This window comes from Colobus angolensis, unplaced genomic scaffold (assembly GCF_000951035.1).
Source record: "Colobus angolensis palliatus isolate OR3802 unplaced genomic scaffold, Cang.pa_1.0 Scaffold275, whole genome shotgun sequence".
Lineage (NCBI taxonomy): Eukaryota > Metazoa > Chordata > Mammalia > Primates > Cercopithecidae > Colobus > Colobus angolensis.
Window position 1 is genome coordinate 3438660 of NW_012115988.1, and position 9803 is coordinate 3448462.

Sequence of the window (9803 nt, forward strand, 5' to 3'; positions counted from 1 at the left end):
GCCTGTAATCCCAGCTACTCCGGAGGCTGAGGCACAAGAATCAATTGAACCTGGGAGGTGGAGGTTGCAGTGAGCTGAGATCGTGCCACTGCACTCCAGTCTGGGTGACAGAATGAGATTTCGTCTCAAAAAAAAGGAGGGGGGGGTTGGGCACAGTGGCTCAAGCCTGTAATCCCAGCACTTTGGGAGGCCAAGACAGGCAGATCATCTGAGGTCAGGAGTTTAAGACCATCCTGGCCAATGTCGTGAAACCCCATCTCTACTAAAAATACAAAAATTAGCTAGGTATGGTGGCACATACCTGTAATCCCAGCTACAGCTCTCCTGAGGCAGGAGAATCACTTGAACCCAGGAGGCAGAGGTTGCAGTGAGCTGAGATCGTGTCACCACACTCCAGCCTGGGCAACAAGAGCAAAACTCCATCCAAAAAAAGAAGAAGAAGGAAAAAAAAGAATACTTTTTTTTCAGTTGCTTTATGCTTCTAACCAACATTCTTTCCAAACCCTGATTCTGATGCATTAAAGCAATGAAGAATTTTAGAGCTTTGGTGACCACAGGTCTCTCAGGCTTTTTTCATTATAAGCTTTAAGGCTTCTAGCAGCAGAGCTATCTTCCTACAATTTACCAGAAGACAGTCCCCTGTTTTGTTCTTTCACCTTTACTGCCCTCCACCCTCTGTTTCTTCTCGCCCTTTGAAAGAGAGCAAGAAAAAAAGCAATTTCTTTTTTCTTCTTGCAGCATGAAACAACCTAAGTAGGATTTCTCTTAACACCTGCTCATCCATCAGCACCTAGTTTTTCTCTTCTGAAGAACTTGAACCTACCTATAATCTTTATCTTTACTCATTACATGTTAAAAGTGGCCACTCTAGAAGGCTTCCCCCTCCCTAACAACCTGCCTCTGATTCAGCCTGCCAGCTGAACAAGCTTTCAGTGACACAAAGCAAGCTTGCCGCAACATGTATTACACATATTTAATCAGAATGTAGAGTTTTTGAACAGAGATACAGTGTTTTCTTCATATTCATAAACTCTGTGACTAACAGTTAAGTGTCTTAAGATTCACAGCAGTATCTGACATATTCCACACACAACCACAGTTCACTCTGATGGCAAACACCAAAACTAGGAGGCAGGAGGTTGGCTGCACTTTATCTTACATTCACTAGGTGGCAACAGATTAAGTGTGCTGTATTTCAAAGCTCTCTCCAGTCATCCCAACATGGCACCAAGAACTAAAATCTAATCTTTAGTAGTGTTATTTCCTTACAGTGAAGACTTTGAAATATTTAGTCTATAAAACATTCACAGTGAAAAAAAACTTTAAAATCTACTAGCTGAAGATATTACCTCTGATGAGGAAAGATACAAAATGACTGTCAGAAAACTATTAATACACCTGGGTTAATTTTTAGAGACGCTAGATGCAGGTATCAGCTCTCACATATGATTTTCTCACTGATGTTGCCTCTCATTCAGGAAAGAGGTTTAAGAAATTCCAAAATAGGTGGGGCTCAGTGGTTCATGCCTGTGATCCTAGCACTTTGGGAGGCTGCGGCAGGCGGATCACTTGAGGCCGGGAGTTTGAAACCAATCTGGCCAATATGGTAAAACCCCATCTCTACTAAAAACACAAAAATTAGCCAGGTGTGATGGCGCACACCTGGAATCCCAGCTACTTGGGAGGCTGAGGCACAAGAATCATTTGAACCTGGGAGATGGAGGTTGCAGTAAGCTGAGATCACGGCGCTGCACTCCAGCCTGGGCAACAGAGTGAGACTCCATCTCAAAAAAAAAAAAAAAAAAATTCCAAAATGCAAGAGATTTGAAAAATTCCCTAGTTCTACTCCCTCATTTTCTGAAGAATACTAAGGCTAACTTAGCCAGGGCCACTCAGTTAGTTGGAAGAAGTGGCAAGGCAGGTGTGATGGGAAATGTGCCCTGCGACTATACTCATTTTGTTGCACCCTCTTCCAAGACAACTTGCTGTTTTAACTGGTCTGAGGCTCTATTAAATGGACCATCAAATAGTGAATCATTTTCTTATAATGAATAACTGATTTCTTTACATAAATGACCTAAGCTATAAGTCAAATATTTGAGACACGTAAAACATTTCACAGGAAGTAATCCTGCTTGAAAGAAAACAAAGGACAAAGTGAACCAAATAGAAATACTTTATCTTTGAAATGTTATTGAACAAAAATGTATAATTTGGGGGGACTAGCATGTCTTTTGAGATTAGTCAACTAAGCAAACATATAGTTGTAGCTATTAAACACATTCAATAGGATAGTTTTAAGAGTCTTAAGTAAAAACAAAAGAGTCTTCAAAACTTCCCATGCTGTTTTTAAAAATAGGACTACATATAGAAATAACAAAGTAGGCTAAATTTTAGGTGTTAAGCTTAATGTTGCCAAATGTATTTTTCAAAACAATTTATTTGATTATATAGGAAAACAAAAAATAACCTATTAGAATAACTCCTTGGTTGGAAACACTAGTTTTCTATGATATACAACTAATTTCTAGGACTTTGTCATAACGCAAACGGAAATCCAGATTACTACCTCTGTTAAAGTGAATATACAATTTAAGGCAAAATTTTCTCTTGAATCTTAGTTTATTGAGCCAATTAAAGGTATCACTTCACTGCAAACTTTCTAGAAAGGATTAGAAATGAAAGTTAAATAAAGCCTGAAAATTTAACAACCAAACCACTGTTTGAGAATTCCTAAGATTCATATCATGGGAAGAAGCTCAAAGCTTGGGAAAGCTGTATAAACATTCCATATCTAAAGATACACACTGGGATCTTTATGACATTCAGGTTTAGCTTTGTGTTAGACACACTGCATTGTGACTCATCTAGGGAAGGCAAAATATAAATGGGAAAGATTAAGTATTTAGGATTAAGAGAACAATTACTTTTACCTGGAAGCAAGAAATCTAACTTTTTTTTTAAAGATCAATGTAAAGAAGCCAACCTATTTAGATATGACTGATAGGATGTCTTACATGAGAATTTTTCCTTTTTAAAATCTCAGTTCTAGGCCGGGCAGTGGCTCACGTCTATAATCCTGACACTTTGGGAGGCCAAGACTAGCAGATTGCTTGAGGTCAGGAGTTCGAGACCAGCCTGGCCAACATGGGGAAACCCTGTCTCTACAAAAATACAAAAATTAGCCAGTTGTGGTGGCTCACGCCAGTGGTCCCACCTACTCTGGAGGCTGAGGCAAGAGGATCAGTTCAGCCTGGGAGGCAAAGGTTGTAGTGAGGTGAGATCACACCACTGCACTCCAGTCTCAGACACAGAACAAGACACTGTCTCAAAAAATAAAAAATAAAAAAACCCAGTTCTAGTCTTCAATCCTTCAGACTGCCATCATACGTTCTATACAGAAATCATACATTCTATACAGCAAATAAATAGAAATGTCTATACTAAATTTTCTCCTTAAACTCAATTTTCTTTTAACCCACTTTGGGGAGATGAATAATATATAGACAATTTGAAAGATTTAAACATTTGCTAAACATTTCTCTGTAAAGAGAAAAAAAACCAACTTTCTCAACTCTTAACACAGCTAAACATATTTTGGTTGGAACATATGAGCAAAGGAAGTGGCTAACAAAAATTAATCATGGCTACCGTAACATTGCATCCAAACTCAAACAGACCATAACACTTCCTACTCAAGTCAAACGAACTCTAGTTTCTAGAAAGTACCTGCATATTTTACAGAATATCAGCAAGCTTGATTTATCTTTCCCAGTTTTAGCTGGCCAGAAGACACAGACCCTTTTCTTGGGGATGTGAACATCGCCCAATATAAAAGATCACTACTGAAAATACACCCACAGGAAACTATCTTAAATTTTTTTTTTTTTTACACAGAGCTTGGTTGCCTACAATTTTCGAATATATTATTAGAGCAGGGACTATACATGTTAATTATAGAGAAAAATCATAAAAGAAGAAATAGCTATCATTTAATATTTTGAGCTATATAAATAATTTCTGGGTGGCCCTTTTTAATTCCTCAAAAATTATATATACATGATGTATATACTTTTTTGTCATTGGAACCTACTCCCCCTACAGCTCCCTGCCTACGACCACACACACCCTTTTATATCCTAGAAATAGGTACCTTTTATATCCTAGAAATAGGTACCAAATAGGTAACTGTTTGGCACTCTGTTGCATGGGTCCAGCATAGTTATTTTATCTAGTCTCCTATTGATGGTCATTTGGATTATTTCTACTTTTTCTGCTGGAAACAATACCGTAAACATCTTTCTGGCATAATTTGGCAAGTTTTCCCAACCAGAATAAAAGTTATGTCTGTTTTAAATGTTAGTACATATTTCAGGCTGCCCTCAGAATGGGACAATTTTGCCTTCCCAATTGTAATTTATGCTAGTGTCTTCATGAGCTTCATTACAGATGAGGTGACTCAGACTCGCAGACTTTGACTTACCGTTATATGATCGCCACCTTGAGCCTCTAAAACCATCGTGGGGATGATGCTTTCCACATTACAGTAGAGAGCAGTCACTGAACACATTTATAAGGAATTAATACTTTATGTATTAATACTTCATGCATCTAAATCATAGCAAACTGCTCACTTTTCTGTATTTCCCACCAAATAAAGTGAAGCATGTGATATGCTCTTTAAAGTACTCATGCGTATTGGCTGTGGCTCACTGTGACTAGAGAATTATCTGTGAGTGATTTCTCCCCAGAAAGCACAAGAGGCATAGTCCCAGGCATTTATTCCATCATTCCTAAATGCGCCTGACAAATATCTGAGCACCTGCCAGGTGCCAGCTCTGTGTTTAGTGCTAAGAAAACTAAAATGCTGTCAAGGCACTTGCAATTTGGCACATAAGAAAATTATATTCATACACTAACCACTTACTTAATGAATACTCTTCACGCACCTATAACGTGCTCCAGGATGTGCTAGTGCTGGGGACACAGCAATGAGTGCAAGATGGGGTGCCTGGCCTCATGGCACATCTGTTCTAGAATAATCTAGAAAGATCCTCTCCAATAAGCATGTGTCCAAATATTGTGCCTGGGCAGTGAGGCTGAAAGGGCTCCACATGTGAAGTGCCATCAGAGCTAGGCTGTGAACATCCATAAACACTGGCTTGGCAGAGAAGGAGAAAGCATTCCAGATAGAAGGAGCTGTAGGAGCCAAAAAATTGGGTTCGGTTTTTGCAAATGGTGAGTATATTTAGAGTGGGAGGGGAGGCTGATAAACTGAGAATGTGGAGACAAAAGAGAGATTATATAAGGGCCAGATTGCTGACTAAGAGCCTATATGCTGACTAAAGGCATGTGAACTTTGTACTTGTTTCACAGATAAGGAAGCTGAAGCACACAGATGTGATGTAACTCACTATGATCCCAATTTAAGAGCTTGCCTTGTCGTTCAGTAAATTCATTAGTGACTGAATAAACGGTGAGTTTTAATTCTATAGACCTTTACATTTGTATTTCAAAGAAACAACCCAGACTTAATCAACATTTATAGTCTACTTTCTTCAAGGCATAACAAACATTTACACTTCAAAACAGATTTTTGTGTGTGTTTAATTATTACCAAGTATAGACAAATACATTTTCCTCATTTAAAAAAATACAGATAAGGCAAGAGTACCCTTTAACCCCCATCCCAAATACAGTCCATGTATCCCATAAAGTACCCCCTGTTATCATTTGCTATGCCTCCTTCTAGAACTTTATTCATATGTGGTTTTATGTTTATATTTTGTTTATAGAAATAGAAAATTAGTAATTATTATAGTTTGCTAGTCTCCTAGAACTTTATTCATGTGTTTGTATAAATATGTGTTTATATTTTGTTTATAGAAAATTAGAAATTATGTTATCATTTGCTATGCCTCCTTCTAGAACTTTATTCATATGTGTTTTAGAAATATGTGTTTATATTTGGCTGGGCACGGTGGCTCATGCCGGTAGTCCCAGCACTTTGGGAGGCCGAGGCAGGCAGATCACAACATCAGGAGATCGAGACCATCCTAGCTAACACGGTGAAACCCTGTCTCTACTAAAAATACAAAAAATTAGCTGGGTGTGGTGGCCGGTGCCTGTAGTCCCAGCTACTCGGGAGGCTGAGGCAGGAGAATGGTGTGAACCTGGGAGGTGGAGCTTGCAGTGAGTCGAGATCGCGCCACTGCACTCCAGCCTAGGCGACAGAGTGAGACGCTGTCTCAAAAAAAAAAAGAAAAAAAAAAAGAAACGTGTTTATATTTTGTTTATAGAAATAGAAAATTAGAAATTATGTTAACATTTGCTATGCTTCCTTCTAGAACTTTATTCATATGTATTTATATACATGTGTTTATATTTTGTTTATAGAAATAGAAAATTAGAAATTATTTGCTATGCCTCCTTCTAGAACTTTATTCATATGTGTTTATATAAATATATGTTTATATGTTTATAGAAATAGAAAATTAGAAATTATGTTTTTTAACCCTTATTTTACCAATAGCGTATACATTTAAGATGTAGACAATGATTAGTATGCAGCAGTGCTTGGCCCATGATAGGTCTCAAGAATTACTTGCCAAAGAATGAGAGTGGGCCAAGTGCGATGGCTCACGCCTGTAATCCGAGCACTTTGGGAGGCTGAGGTGGGCAGATCACCTGAGGTCAGGAGTTCAAGACTAGCCTGGCCAACATGGTGAAACCCCGTCTCTACTAAAAATACAAAAATTAGCCAGGCGTGGTGGCGGGTACCTATAATCCCAGCTATTTGGGAGGCTGAGACAGGAGAATCGCTTGAACCTGGGAGGCGGAGATTGCAGTGAGCTGAGATCAAGCCATTGCACATCAGCCTGGGGGACAAGAGCAAGACTTGTCTCAAAAAAAAGAAAAAAAGAATGAGAGTTATGTCGCTGATAAGGCTTTCAAAAGGTACTAATTAGGAAGATGGGTGGAGCTCGCAAAGTCAAAGGTCAACCAAACAATGGCGTCTATCACCAACAGGATTAAGAAGTCCTCTGCATAGATGGCTGGATTGTCAGCCCCACAGTTCATGATTTCCAAATAGGATCACTGAGAAATAATTTACTCCCAGATCCTTACTAGACTGGAGGCTAACAGTGGCATTTCATTAGCCATGCTGCAGAGAACAAACACATCCTACAGCCTCTTTGCCTGGCAAACAGCCCAATATTTGAAATAGAACCTAATCCTGGAGTGAGACCAAGTGCTGACTTGTTTCTGATGTGATAAAAACGCAGCACTCAGCTCTGGGTGGGCTGGCCTTCACAAATCTGATTAGCAGCCTTAGTAGCAGCAAGCGTAGCAGCTATGATGAAATAAATGCTCTCTTTCCAGAAGAGCAGGCTTTTTCTTTTAGAGGAACTGCAACTGTAGAGCTAATTAATCTAGAAGGCCAAGGGCATTACGGTTGGAGAGAGGAGGCAAGACCACTTCTATTTGAGAGAGGAGATGGCTTTTACTAGCATTTTTATCACTTCTGAAATGTGCTCATAGCAAAGATCCATCTTCCCCATCTTCCCAGAGTAAAAATACTGGATTTAAAATTAGGATTCACTTTTTGTCCAAGCCATGAATAGTAGTAGAGTGTTTAACTTGCTAATTGAATTGTTTCCTAGATCACTCTAGGTAATAATTAACAACCCAGAACTATGAGATAGTCTACTCTATTGCTACAAACCTATCACTCTGATCCTCTCATACAGAGATATTGCCTGAACCGTACTAGCTTCAAAATATAGGTGAAATAAGCAGCACTTTTTCATTTAGAAAGCATTTCCTGAGTACTGACTGTGTGCCAGGCACAGGATTAGGAACTCACAGGGAGGTGTCGTGGGGATTTCAGGGACTCACTGAAAGCAGAACTTGACCTTTCAAAGAGAGAATGACAGAGCCTAGATAAAAAGCAGAGTAAAGGAAGACTAAAAAATTGAAATATTTGGAAAACAGTCTTTTTGTTTTTTCCTCTAGATTTTACTGAATTTCAGCATCCTTAAAAGCTGGGGAAAGTACCATCAGCTGTAATAAAAATTTCCAAATAATCTTTAAAATACAATTTTAGGTGGATTCCTGTAAGAGATGAACTGAGTTTTAATTAGGAAAAGTTTTTCTGATATGGTATAAATATCTCCCACTGAGTGTTAGCTGTCTACTCAATTTGGTATCAGTGTTTTTCAGTAAACATAGTGATTCACTCAAGAATGGAGGTAACAATGAATGTCACAGAAAAACAAAGCTTGTGCTCATGACTAGTATTCAAGTCTTAAGGCATTTACTTGACTACATTTAAGTTACTCTCATTATGGATCTGATAAAACTTTCTTTAAAAGAGCTTTCCTATGGCCCTCTAGCACTAACCCAGACATTAATCTCTTTCCTACTCATTTTTAAGGTGCCAGGTTAGCAACCAGGTGCCAAAATTCATATACAAGAGTGAACTGAGAACAACTTGCCCCATTTAGGCATTCCTGTTAAATATAGATTCAAACTTTTTTAAAAAAAGGTTTGGAATTTATGGGCATAGATGGGTAGAAATAAAGCAGTACCCTTTCTTCCATCGGATCCTGCCACCTTCTTGGGAGGTGAAATGCAGTGGGTATGCAGCCTTGCAGAAAGCCTGTAAAGAGCCTGAATGAGGCTTTCTTGCACCTATTTTAGTGACTGTCCTCAAACAAATATAGATTTGAGTGCTCTCATTTGTGATCCATTTTGAGATACTTAGGAATAGACAAATGACCATTTATTTTATTTTACTTTATTTTATTTTATTTTATCGAGATGGAGTCTCACTCTGTAGCCCAAGCTGAAATGCAGTGGTGTGATCTCGGCTCACTGCAGTCTCCACCTCCGGGGCTCAAGTGATTTTCCTCGTGCCTCAGCCTCCCGAGTAGCTGGGACTACAGGCGCATGCCACCATGCCAGACTAATTTTTTTATTTTAGTAGAGACAGGATTTCACTATGTTGCCCAGGGTGGTTTCGAACTCCTGAGCTCAGGCGATCCGCCTGCCTCCATCTCCCAAAGTGCTGGGATTACAGGTATGAGTCATTGCGCCCAGCCAAAAAATGATCATTTTTAAGACAGTGTTGATAAAGTCGTGCCTGCACCAATCAATATGCTGCAGTTTTTTTAAAAGCCTCCTAAATTTCAGGCTAAAAACAACAAAAGTTTAGGTCTGTCTCATGCTCCATGTCTAGAAAAATGTAATTGACTAAGATAAAGTGTACTGGTTTCAGGTATAGCTGGATCAAGATACTCCAAATGTTGTTCTTTAGGGACCCACCCTCTGGTTCCTTCCGTTCTTCTTTCCTTTGTGTTGGCTTCAGTCTCAAGCAGCCTCCACCAGTTCCAGGCTAACATCCACATAACTCCAAGTCCAGGGGGGGAAATAGGTGTTTTTTGTTTTTTGTTTTTTATTTTGTTTTGTTTGTTTTTTCCCAGGAATTCCAACAAAAATCCCAGAGTCACCTTAACTAGAATATGTGAGTTTCATATCCATCTCTGAATCACTCACTAGAAAGAAGAAGATGGAGGCCGGGCGCGGTGGCTCAAGCCTGTAATCCCAGCACTTTGGGAGGCCGAGACGGGCGGATCACTTGAGATCAGGAGTTCAAGACCAGCCTGGACAACATGGTGAAACCCCATCTCTACTTAGAAAAATACAAAAATTAGCTAGGTATGGTGGCACATACCTGTAATCCCAGCTACAGCTCTCCTGAGGCAGGAGAATCACTTGAACCCAGGAGGCAGAGGTTGCAG